Source organism: Gallus gallus, chromosome 3, assembly GCF_016699485.2.
Source record: "Gallus gallus isolate bGalGal1 chromosome 3, bGalGal1.mat.broiler.GRCg7b, whole genome shotgun sequence".
NCBI classification, from domain to species: domain Eukaryota; kingdom Metazoa; phylum Chordata; class Aves; order Galliformes; family Phasianidae; genus Gallus; species Gallus gallus.
In genome coordinates, this window is record NC_052534.1 from 6,213,127 (window position 1) to 6,226,217 (window position 13,091).

General features: G+C 37.1%; 2 long non-coding RNA genes across 2 annotated transcripts in view; one reads left to right on the forward strand and one right to left on the reverse strand.

Moving 5' to 3' along the window:
- The window catches only part of LOC112532120, a 183,799-nt gene extending 173,213 nt beyond the window's left edge, over nt 1-10,586 (forward strand). The window contains exon 4 of the long non-coding RNA XR_003074475.3: nt 10,368-10,586. This is a non-coding gene — a long non-coding RNA (uncharacterized LOC112532120). The remainder of the gene's footprint in view (nt 1-10,367) is intronic.
- The window catches only part of LOC112532121, a 73,347-nt gene that overhangs the window by 49,518 nt on the left and 10,738 nt on the right, over nt 1-13,091 (reverse strand). The window lies entirely within an intron of this gene.

Genomic DNA, 13,091 nt, shown 5'->3' on the forward strand with positions numbered 1-13,091 from the left:
GAAATGTTGCCATTAATGCCACTTTGTCATTAAATTGGAAAGAACAAGATGAGAGGTGATATATAATCAAATACAGAATCATTCATATGGCAAATATTGTTCGCATCCTCCAAAAAAGCACTTCTATTTAATACTGTATATTACTTTAATATAAATTTTAGACAACGTAATCTGTCACAGAAATGGCACAAAACTATCTTCAGAAAAATCATTAAAAACAACAACAACAACCACAAAAAAAAAAAAAAAACTGGCTCTCCAAAACATATATCATTCCTCTTTTGTAAAAATGCCATATCCTCAGATTACACAGCATCTGTCCTGAACAGAATGTCTGTTGTATGTGGAGATTACTGTTAGCTCCTAAGATCATTTCTCCATTAACAAAGATCTAACTTCTGACTGATATATGAAAAAGTTATATAGATCTTAAGTAACGCCATACTATGCTGAAATGTGTAAAGAAAATTATTAGTCATTTGCTAGGTAGAGTAGAAAAGAATTATGATTTTACTTTTTCTCCAGAATACCTGAGGTATATCTTAGGATAGTAGGTTTGGCAAGATTTCTCTGTGATAACAGAACAAACACCAACTGGAGCCTAATATTTCAATTTTACAAGGTGCAAAGTGCACCAGCACATCCCTGCAGCTTTCAGAATGGGCAACTGCTTGATATGTATATTTTGTGGCATGCAGTTGACTTCATCAAATACACCAGAAAACTACATAGATTAAAAAAAAAAAAGAAAAAGAAAAAAAAAAAGAAAAAGAATTGCACTATTAGAATAGAATAGAACTATGTTAGAATGAACATAAACACAATGATAAAGAAAGGACAGAAACATTTATTTGCTTGTGGGAGAATACTTCTGATATTTTGTGAGTTGCATCTCCTGTTTTGGTTTAGAAAGCAGAGTGTGCTTGGAGCACGTGAGCTAGATGACAGATAACAATAAAAGGCAAAATGCCTTCTCAAGAACTTGCCTGATGTGCTCTTGCTGCAAATGGTCACTCAGCCCACATCAGCAAACTTTGTTCAGTGTGGTACCCAAACACACAGCTTCTCTGAGCGGCTTGTTCCAGCATTCTATCACCCTCACAGTACAGTTCTTTCTTATGTTTGTGTGGAACTTCCTGTGTCTCAGTATATGCTTGTTGCCCATTGTCCTGTCACCGGGTACCACTGAAAGGAACCTGGCCCTATCCAATTGGCACCCACCCTTTAAATATTTATAAGCATTGATAAGATCCTCTCTGCTCACAGCTTTGTAGACATTTGCAACTACAGGCATTCTGAATGAATTATTTAGCAAATTCACAAGGCATTCTGAAGAAAAGTCATTTGTCAGAATTTATGTGAAAAAGTGCCAATAAACAAATCTGTGTCAGTGGCAGAGATGATAAATCCCAGTTAGAAGTGATAGAGGGGTCAAGAAAGGGAAAGCACCTACTCCAAAAGTGCAGTCTATATTAAGTTAGGAGGCATTTTCTGTACCTTTTCTTTCCTTGTATTGCTTCCATATTAAGCCTTTAAATTTGGGAACTGTGTTTTCCTGATCATCTCAAAAGAATTGTAGAGGCTGAAGGTCAAAATGTAAATTTTGCACTGCAGTACATGTTTGCAGGCTGAATCAATACCGGTGTGATTGATAGCGCTTAGTATATGGGAACCACAGAGTCTTTACCAGCATTTTTGTTATTAAATAAAAACAGAGAATGAATGAAAAAAATGCTCAAGATTTGTCTGATGATTTTTCTTCACCGGGGTGATGTTCTTTATTTTGTGTGAAAATACTGAATTTTTGAAGTCTTTTGCTAGAAATGAAGTGAGTGTAGGAGGTAAATGAAAACAGAAATAAGAGCAGAAAGCAGTAAAAAGAAAAACAAAAGTATGGCAAGAAATTAACAGAAAGTGTGGGAATATTCTTCATCACATAAATGACAATTTAAAGACAAACTTATGCCACTGTAATGGGGTAAGAGTCACAGCAGGTTCTGTAGCATAAACAGCATTATAAGCAATACCAAAAGTCTTGGTAATGAAAATTAAAGAATTCTAGTAATTTCAAGAGGACTTCTGTTTCTAGACTATCAATTTATTTGCATCAGTTTTGTTTTGGATTTCCTTTTAACTGGTACAGCTGTAAGGTTGGAATCAGGACCTCTTGTACAATTAGTGGTACACTACAGTCTATTCTGCAAGAACTTTATTGTTCCTTCAAAAACTGCCACGCAGCCTCTGAAAGAACAAGTAATGTTTCCAGCACCCAATCCTGAATCTCTTTCTTGGACAAATTTAACAGTTTCACAGTAGCATGGAAATTATGTATGGATGAGGACTGAAATCCATGAAAAAAAAAAAAAAAAAAAGGAAAATTTTGAATTCAGCAAATGTGTAAAACCTTACTAAATGCAAGTTAAAGGCAAAGCTTTTGCTGTTTGGTTTTAAGATTGATACCCTCTCCAGAGGGTAATTCACTATTCACTAAGTATTCACTATTGCATACATTCTTTCTCACTGTCTGCAATATCCTTTTATAAACTCGACTTGGTTTTGATACCCTGAGGCAACAAATTTCTCATTTGTAGTGTAACAAAGAATTTTCTTTTACTGTTTTGATTTGTGTAAGAGACCACATACTTGTTAACAAGATACAGAGATTTACTAGACAATGTAGATGTACATTGGGGTGATAAGATCCAGTTTGGTATAAGCTTTATAGGCTTAATACATTAGTGAGTGTATGTTGAATAAACAAGTAGGTAGAAATTTGGTACTGGGTACTGATAAACAACTAGAAAAGGCGACTAGCTGAAAAATAGGTCTTCAAGGCTAAACTAGTTCTAAAAGTTGCAAAGAAAATTATCTGACTCTTGTAGTACATGATTACTTACATAATAAATGACACTTTAAAACAGTTCCATGGCCTTGTTTGCAAAGATAGGAGGGAAGACACCAACTTTAATGGAGTGTGCATGCAGAATGTGCAGAAACAAATTCTGAATATGAGCAGCTCCCAATTGGCATGAGGTGGGATGAGAGGAGGTCTCCATAGGTATCCAGGCAGCTCATGTACCTCTAATTCTGGCTACCTTTCCTGGGTAAAAAAAGAATAGGAAAGAGCACATTGTTTCTGGCTAGAAGGGCACCAGCTGAGTATTTTTGGGGTGGAAGACCAGCACTTGAGGAGCCTGACATTGGGTTATGGCCATGAGTAGCCACTGGATGAAAGTGGCTAGTGCTTATAGCCCTGGTGTTAATGATGAGATAATGCAATCCTTTTCTACACAGCTGTGCCATTGGTGAAAGCTGTAATACTGACAGCAGTATTTGAGATATTGACCCAGGAGGAAGAATTTGACCAAGGACTGAAAAATAATATGATTACAGTAAAATACTGAGATAAAAGTTCAAAAGAAGCAACTAATTTTGGACTCCCTGGTTTTTAGCTGCTCAGGCATGATGTGTTTTGGTAAAATTCACAAAGGGATTAGGAGCTATCAGTTTCCACTGAAGTGAAGGTGCGTACCTGTTTTGCATTGCTTTGCTCAGAAGAGAAATAACAGGAAGAGTATATGGCTATTTGAGAGGTGAATGCTTTAAAGTAGAAGAACATTTTTTAGCCTAACAAAAAGACATAATCACTGCAGAAGTAGAAAGATTAAAAAAAAAAAAAAAAAGGAGAAAGGATGGCGAAGTATTTGTGGAGAAATAAATATTCCTGAAGTCAATTACATTATAAGTAATAAAATTAGTAATTAATAATGAATTATTAAATTTTAAATACTACTGAGCACTGGAAAAGTCAATTTATGGCTCGGTATTTAGCGGGACTGTTATGCCCTACAGCAGCAGGTAACTCCTAATACATAGATCCATCATCTGAGCTTGCTGCAAGCAGTTGTTCTACACTTCTGAGAGGTACTGACTGTTTTCCCAAAATGCTCAGTATGGGGCTAAATTCTATCTGTGGCAAATACGAGTATCTGCAATGCAGTCTTTTTTGGAGAATATATTCCTCATTTGGTACGCATCTCCAATACGCATGCTACTGCATTGACCTTTCCCATCCCCTTCTGTTTCATTTGGTTTGTACAGACAATATCCCTGGTGTTACTCTGCCCCATCCGTCAAGCAGGGTTATAATTATAAGCCTGTTCTTAAATCCAGATTTGCCCACATCCCTTCTTGTCTTTTCAGAAATACTAGTTAGATACAGGCTTAGGCTGTTGTTGCTGTTTTGACTTGCCCAGACTGCACTGAGTGAAGAGGAATTGTCTTTGGCCACACATATGTAGGCTGCTCTGAAAGTAATGCCTCCTGAAAGCTACAACAGATATAATGAGTACAGTGTTTGATAGAGCAAATTCACAGATACAAAACTTGGTTTTTCAACATAGTCATCACCATTAGATATGCATTTTCTCCAGCAAAGAGCAAGCACCTACATGATATGCTCATAAAAACCTGCATCAACAGAGATGACCCGCTACAGCCATTGCTGAAATGCACACCCACCACCTCACTGTGCTCACATCCACTGTTTGGCCTCCAGAAAAGTTCACCTAGTGTCGATGAATGCCAGTGGGTCCCATTTTTGTTTCATAAAGGAATTACATTCCATATCTTTGCTTCATATATGCTTTTATGTCAGGTACGTTTTTGCCAGACTGCCCCTTTTTTGCTATCTGTTGCTCTTTAACAGAACGTAATGGAGTATTGGTGAGAAGGTTCAACCTCCATATCACCAACATCCCCCTCTGATGACGTGGAACATAATCATAAAATAGGAGGCATTACTTTTGGAGCAGCCCTCATAAAATGTGTAATATAGTTAATGTACAATGTGTACTATTTCACCTTGCTCTTGCGAAACTAAAAGAGCTGTCTGGTTCAGTGACAGTGGCTTCAGTTCTTAGTGAGTTCTCAAGGTGTTTGTCAGAGATTTCTGATGAAATTTTATTTTTCCTGTGCTTCATCCTTGAAAACATTTGTTTGCAAATGTACATAGTGCCAGAAAGTGATGGCATGAATGAAGTGTGATTGTGAAGTGAGGGATATTTCTCTGCTAAGACAGGGCTTATAAAGGTCTGGTAAAAAGATATGATCAGATCTTTGAGTTGAATTTCTGATTGCAACTCTATACATTCCATTAAAATTTTGCAGATAATTTATTTCTGTTGCCTGAAAATGGAGTTACAAACATACCATATATGTGCACTGTGGGTTGAATGTGCCTGGTTTAGCCCAATAAGAATGCAGGCCAGATCATTAGTAGTGCCTCCTCAGCTGACTGGAAGAATTGTACAGATTTCTCTACCTGTTCAGCCGGCATATATATTATACTGACATCTGTGTAAGGCCCTTATTTTCCTTCATAGTTCAGGAAAGGGTTACTTTCTAAAGTACTTAGAAGGAAATAAAGATGTCTTCACAACATGAAGCTTAGTATCAGGGCCATAAAATGCATTAATGGTAATGCAGCCGTATTTTTTCATTTTGTGTGCTGACATTCAAACACACACATTAACAATTTCCTTTTATTAAGCTATCCCCTTGATAATATAGTGAAAGATTACAGGTTATTTGTGACAAATCCTGCAGCAGGTATTGTGTATATAGCTATGCCTCAAGTAATTCACATAAAATAGATTTCAAGGGAAAACATTTGTTTTTCAACATCTCATTTCATTTCTTTATTCTGCTGGAGAAATTTCACTACAGTGAAAGCCATTCTGTTTCTGAAATGAGATACATATGATATAGCACACTGTTTTGGAGAATGCTGCACAATCCATAAACTTTAGTGCAAGTACTGTAATTGCTTTCAAAGGAAGAGTAAGTGTGGCGCATAGCTGAATTAGGTAAAGAATCAATTAAGATGTCTGTCTTTCTGCCATTTACTATATGTAAAAAGCATACTTTCAAAGTGCTTATTTTTCTTAATTTAAGCATGAAATAGTTATATACACTTAAAAAAAAAAAAAAAAAAAAAAAAAAACCCATAAAATAATGCCCTAAGCAATCCTTTCTTTAAATAGAGCCATTATTTCAGACTAACCTATTTCAGGGTGATTTAAAGCTTCAGCATAAATTTTGCTTTGATTTTGTCTTTTATTGACTGAAAATACTATCCCTTCATCTCAGAAACATGGCACAAGAATGTTCTACTGAGCTGACTGTATTATCCAATCCCTAGAAAGATGCAATTTAAATCATTATATATGCTTAGGCCTAGCATATCTGTGGGGGAGAACAGTTTCCCACATTGCAAACACATGTTATACCCATATAATATAATAGGTATAGTATAAAAGAGTGATAAAAATATAGCATAAAAGTTGTACCCAAATTTTTATATTAGGTACAATATAAAAAAGTGATAATTTTCACCTATTTATTTTTCACTTTAAATATATTCTGTAAGTTTTATGGAACATCACAATCCTTTCCATGCCTTTCTTTGCCTTTCCTCTTACCTTTCTCTTTTCTCTTCTTTAACATCCCCTGTTGTATCAAAATTGACTTGGGAAGAGCTGAGACAGTTGTAGTTCACTTCCTTAATTACAGCTTTACCACAATTGACATTCATGGCATTTTTCTCTTGCATTTCACAACTTGGCATGTGTTGAAGAGAAAAGTACAATGAGATTGTTTTTTTTTTTTTTTTAATACTTAGTGATATCATTCCGAAGCTCTGCTTTAGCATCAATAGATTTTGAGTTCTCTGCTTGGTAGGAAACAAGTACAGTTTGATGGCTGATAGGTCATTCTCTAATACTGTAAAGGCTGCATAACTTGTATGCTTTAGAATCCCACACATGGAAAGGTTAATATAGGAGCATACAATTCTTGGAATATTTCTAGAAGCAGATAGCTAAATCCCAACTTACTACATTTAGATTTAGCTGCTTAAAATATGTATTTATGGTTGAGGAATGTAGAAGGCCATGAAAACAGAGGTTGAGGGAGTTATTGTGGAACAGTTATTTCTGGATGCTATGTTAAGGCACATGCAAGGCAAGATGATCGATAACAACCAGCTTGGCTTCACCCATGACAGATGGAGTGACAGCATCAGTAGACAGAGAAAGCAGATCTGAATATTATGATAGGGCTGGAGCACTTCTCCTACAAAGAAAGGCTGAGGGACTGGGGCTTATTCAGTCTGGAAAAGAGAATGCTCCGGGGAGGCCTCATTGTAGCCTTCCAGTATTTGAAGGGAGCTTATAATTAAGAAGGAGATTGACTTTTCACGTTGTCTGTTAGTAATTGGACATGAGAGAATGGCTTTAAACTTAAAGAGGGGAGATTTAAATTAGATGTTAGTAGGAATTTTTTTTACTCAGAGGGTGACTGGAATAGAACTTATGGATATTCCATCACTGGAGTTGTTCAAGGTCAGGTTGGATGGGGTCCTGGACAGCCTAATCTAGTGGGTGGAAATCCTGCTGGTTCCAGGGGGCTGGAACTAGATGACATTCCAACCCAAGTCATTCTGTGATTCTATGATATGATTCTTTGCACGCAGGGTGTTTTGCTGGTGTTGGCTTTACCAGGAACAGAAGATAAAACTGAGATTTCCATGTTAAAACACAATCATGGATGAGTCATCAACCATGTTTTCCTTGTTAGGAGCCATTTAGGTCGTGCATTGTACAGCTGCTCTGTCTACAGTTAGTGCCAAACATTGTGTCAGAGCTGCTGGCTCCAGTGGGTCAGAAAAGGACAAGTTAAGGAGCAGTACAACTGTTTTTGTAAAGCAAAAAATTGACTGGAAAAAGACTGATCCTTTACCAATTGGCTAGTGTTATTCTTAGCAGAGGAGCCAACAGTGTTTTGTTAGCAGTGTAGTGTGAAAATGTGTGTGTGGCTTCCCACCAGGGCTGGTATTGAGTATTCTTGAGTATTGAATCATCCACACCTTGCCCCTAACCTGCAATGACAGACTCTCCATCAGACACATTCTTCTTCACATTGCTGCAATCACAGAAAGCAGCTTGAGGGAAATTATCCATGTATAATCCTGTAGGCTTCCAAAAGCTTCATTCATGGGAAAGTTTTTCTTTTAAGCAAGTTCCAGGCTGAAATCTGATCTTAGTGAATTGAGAGGAACCTGTAAAATATTTCACAAGAAACCTCTTTTGTCTCTTTCAATATATAGCTTCAATGCTAAATATCTCATTTAGTTAACCCAGGTTTTCCATTAAAATTTGAAGAATAAGAGCAGCCTAAAAACACTAGAACAGGAAAAAATCTCAAAAATATTTCAGCTTTATGCATATCTGTTTGAATTATTTTAACTTTCACTCTTAAAAAAATATAAGCCTTTGTCAACATCTACAGTGGTCAAAATTATCTGCATCTGGCTTTTGGTAGAATACTCTGACTACCTACGTGGCTTTGAATTTGTCTTCCTTAAGGGATATGATTTTCTCTTGGCAATACTCAAGCCTCTATATTCTGAAAGTAAAATGGAAGGATTATCAGAATTCTGTAAGTGGAGATCTTGATGCCATTTAGGAGTTTTCTTTTATTTTGATCAAGGATTGGTTTTTACTCTCCATCAAATTCTTTGCATGCATAACGCCCTGTAGTCCAAAGCAGTTAATATACAATGGTTTGAAAGCTGATCTAACTGGCCTGAATCATAGAGTGGTTTGGGTTGGAAGGGACCTTTAAGATCATGTAGTTCCAACCCCCTTCTATAGACAGGGACACCTCCAACTGGACCAGGTTGCTCAAAGCCCCATCCAGCCTGGCCTTGAATGCCTCCAGGGAGGGGGCAATCAACTCCCTCAGCCTGTCTTTATGAAAGAGGTGCTCCAGCTCTCTGAACATCTTTGTGGCCTTCCTCTGCACCCACTTTGAGAACAAAGATGCTTTTGAGCTATAAGGTATTAAGCAGTTAGAGAAAAATCAGATGACATTGATGACATGTCTGATGTGTGATATGGCTGCTGTATAGTTGTTTTTTGGGTTGGGTTTTTTTTTTTCTTTTCTTTTCTTTTTTCTCCTGATACAAGGTGAAGAATGTGAAATAGACATTAACGACTGTGACAGCAACCCATGTCAGGAAAGTGCCGTTTAACTCAATATTCTACTCTGCTAAACTTCTTATCCCTTGTCTTACCTGTCTATTTACAGAAAAATTGTTTGAGTTTGAAAAGCTTTCTTGCATTTTATAAATGAAATTCTGAGTTCATGACTGTTGTCCAAAGGAAATAAACAACAGTAACAAGAAAAACAAAACAAACAAACAAACAAACAACAACAACACAAAAAAAGCTGGCAAATCAGGGGCAGTTGTGCTGATCTTAGTACTGTCTTAGGTCTGCCCCTGAAAGCTGACATGCAGGGATGTTCTGTATCTGAACATGGGATTAATGTGGTTTTCTTTCTTTCTTTTTTTTTTTTTTTTTTTTTTTTGTGCCTAGAAATATGAGCTGCTCCAGAAGTAGGCCAGGGGCATAAATTCAGACACTTGTATTTTCAGGAGTCGGGCTATATCTGCTAGTATTCTGTAGGTGCTAGCTTCTGTGAGTGAATACTACTGTCTTATGGATATACTACACTATGTGTCCTGTGTATATGCTGGAAGTTGCAGTTTGACACCATGGGCTATTGGAATAGAAGTATGAACACATGCTGCCTTGAACATGACTGGTAGACAGTGGACATTGCTTAGAGCAAGGAGGTTGCATCTTTAAAGCTGAAGCAGAAATATGTGTACAGTTTTGTGTAGACAGGCTGAAAGGGCCAGTGAAAAATGGATGAGAGTCAGCACTTCTTTCTCTGTCATACTATTCTGGCAATACTGCAAGCAAGTATTGCTCAGGTAGGAATTAAGCTTTGGTATAAATATATTTCCCATGATGTTCACCTATTTCTGGGAAAAAAAAAAAAAAGAAAAAAAAAAAAAAGCTCGGAATAGAGAACTGATGACTCCCTTCTTAATAAATGGCTATTTTGGTATACTTAGAATTTGAAAGTACACACTTTTTCTGTGTCTTGAGCAGTGATAACTCACAGAACCATTGTGAAAGGTAAAGAATGGTACATGGTGGCTTTGGCCAAATTTTCTGTTACTATCAGCTGAGGCATCAGGTGAGTGCATGATCGAATAGATGTCAGGTGAGGAGGTCACTGCTGTGTGGTTTGGAGCTGCAGCTATGCTGCAGCAGGGCTGCCAGGACCAGCCCTGTGCTCCTCCTGACCTGGATGTGATCTGCATTCATGGAGTTGAGTGACAAAATCCACATGGAGTTCTCATGATACTATGAATGAGTGATTTTCTCTCAAGCTCTGCTAAGAAAGGCCAGATTAACTTCTCATAAGTATCCTTAACAAATGGCCTTTTCTAGGGCTCCTAGAGTTTTGTGGAAGGGGAAGTTCCTGATGCCCGCTGTCCAAGACTTTCTAGACCAAGTGAGAAGATTTTCTTGTTCAGACTGGTGAAGAGCTCTGAAAGTCATCATCACCATGCCATCTGGCAAGCTGTACATTTATGTAAGTAAAATGATTATAGTAATTTCTGCCTATAGATTTTAAAGTAAAATGTCACCATCATTCAGTTTCCACATTACAGTTAGGGAAAGTTGGGAAAGTGAAAAGTGAAAAACTTGCCATTGGGTCAGAGTCAGATCTGCATCTCTTGAAGTCAAGTACTGCCCAAAATAGTATTTCTAAAGATGACTATGTCTGCAGTTTTGTGTTTCAGTGCAGGGAAAAAAAATAGTTCTCCTACCTACATTTTACTTCGTGCTTCTGATTTACGCTGGATTCAAGTTCCTTGGTCTTGTAGCATTTAATGGTTACTTGAGATGCTAAATGATCTGCAGAATTTCTGACAAAGGTGGCGGTGTGGTTTGCTGAAGTACAATTCCTGGTATAGACTAGGATTTGCCTGCAGCTTCAATTAAGTTTATCTAAACAAGTGCTCTATCAGATGGTAACTTGTAATTGTTTTGGATTATCACTGCTGAACTGCTCTTTCCTCAGCACTGGGCAGTAAAATCTCCTTTGTTTTTGTTTTGTTTCTTTCTGAAAGTATTCTAAAACCATGTGGCAAATGGATATACAGTGGAAAGAATAGTAATTTGGGATTTGTTTTGTCACTTCATTGTATGGATTTCAATCAGTTTTCTGAGAGGCATCCCTTCACTGAGAGGCCATGACGGGTGGATTTAACGTTTAGAGCACTGCCCTTCTTCCTTGTCCAAGCCACTCTATGAGCAAAGTAAAATGATAAAAAGTGGCCTAAGTCCACATATGCTGATCAGGATTAAGACCAAATGTACCTATTTTGTTAGATTCTTTTGTTCATGGATTCAGCTTTCATTATAAAGAGAAGTGTGGTAGTCACAAATGATTGCATCGTGCTAAAAACGAGAGTTAAGTTCTCCAGATTCTGAGAATTTGAGTGCTTGCATAGATTCAGATAGGTAATGTCAAATATCTCTGCGGTGAAGCTGACTGATAATGAAGTAACACTGATTTATACCAGGTGAACATCTCTACTCAAAATGAGCCAAAGTGCTAGTTCATTGCTGTTGGCTACTTGTCAAAAACATGACTGAAAAGGAAACTCATCAGTAAAAGAAAATACAAATGGCAATAATTCTTAACAATAGGGAAAAATACAACAATAGGAAAAGTAATTAAAAATGCGGTTCACAGCTCTGCAAATAGGACTCAAGAACTACTGTGTAATTAATAAAATTCACGAAGTGTCAATCAAGTAAACAATCTGATTTTGGGCAGATTGAATATACAGAGGGCCAAATTCTGTCTTCAGCTGCTCATATGCAGTTTTGTCTCCAAGGCAGATTTACTTTATAATCTATGAATAGATAACAACACAAAACAAGAGAAAGGATGTTTTAGTGGTAGCCACAAATGACAGACATTAGGCAAATCTGCTAGGTTTAACAGAGCTTTAATTGAGAAGACCAATCTTGCATAACAGCAGCAGACTATGCTGCCAGTCCTTGAACCTATCCTCTAATAAAATATCATTGTTAACTGTTAGCTGTTATGAATATAACATTGGGCTCCAGCCAGAGAATCATAAGCAGTTGATTGCCGAGACATAATGGTAACAATTTCCAGTAATATTGTGTTGCAGCAGTTCAGAGGATACAAAAGCATGAGAAAGAGATGCAACTGCTTGAAGAAAAAGGTATCTTACTGGCGTATCCCATAAAGAAAACTTAATAGCAAATAAATGCTTAAAAATTATCAAATTTTCTGGTAAACTAAGATTGTGGGTGAAAAAATGTTGGTCTAGGCTCTTCTCACCCTACAGAAGGATAGAACATGAATAGATCTGAATGGAATATGAAATAGTGGGTAAAGACCATTGGTAGGGTAGCAGAAGACTGCTATTCTAAGATCTCTTGTAAGAAAAAAATGGGACATCTACTATGATAATTTCAGTAGTTGATACGGTTAACGAAAAAGATGCAACTAAAACATAGTGCACCATGGGCATATTTTTTTCCTCAAAGCACAGCAATGCAGTTATGCTTGTGGCATAACTTTTCATTTTTCATCATTTAAATGTTTGAAATTATGAAGGCCGCAATAGTTTAGCATGTGTGAACAGTTCGAAGCATGTGTGAACAGTACCAGTGGTAAGACTGTCAAGGGATATAAGTGAGAAAAAAATTGTAGGAAGAAGTAGTATCTTTTCATTGAACGAAAAAGTAATAGGAAAAATGAAACAAGCTTTTCGGCCTGCAAACCTTCCTTTGGGTCTTCATTTGAAAGTATAACCCTTACAGGGTAATGCAAATGTGATCTTCAGTTGAATTCCTACACAACTGTGTAAGGTGTTGGTTGCATTCATGTAACACAGAAAGCAGCAAAAAGCTTGAAAGAATTTAGAGTCATTTAGGCCACACATAATGAGTACGCAGTCTGGGAAGGAAACTGAAACTTGTGTTGCACTGAATACCTATAGCCACACAAAATAAATGCAAATACGGGCAGGCCTAGAATGCAAATAAGCTTTCTGTTCCAGAAGAACTATTATTATCCTTTTCTCTACTGACTCTCAACTAGCTCTAGTACCTATATTTTGGAGA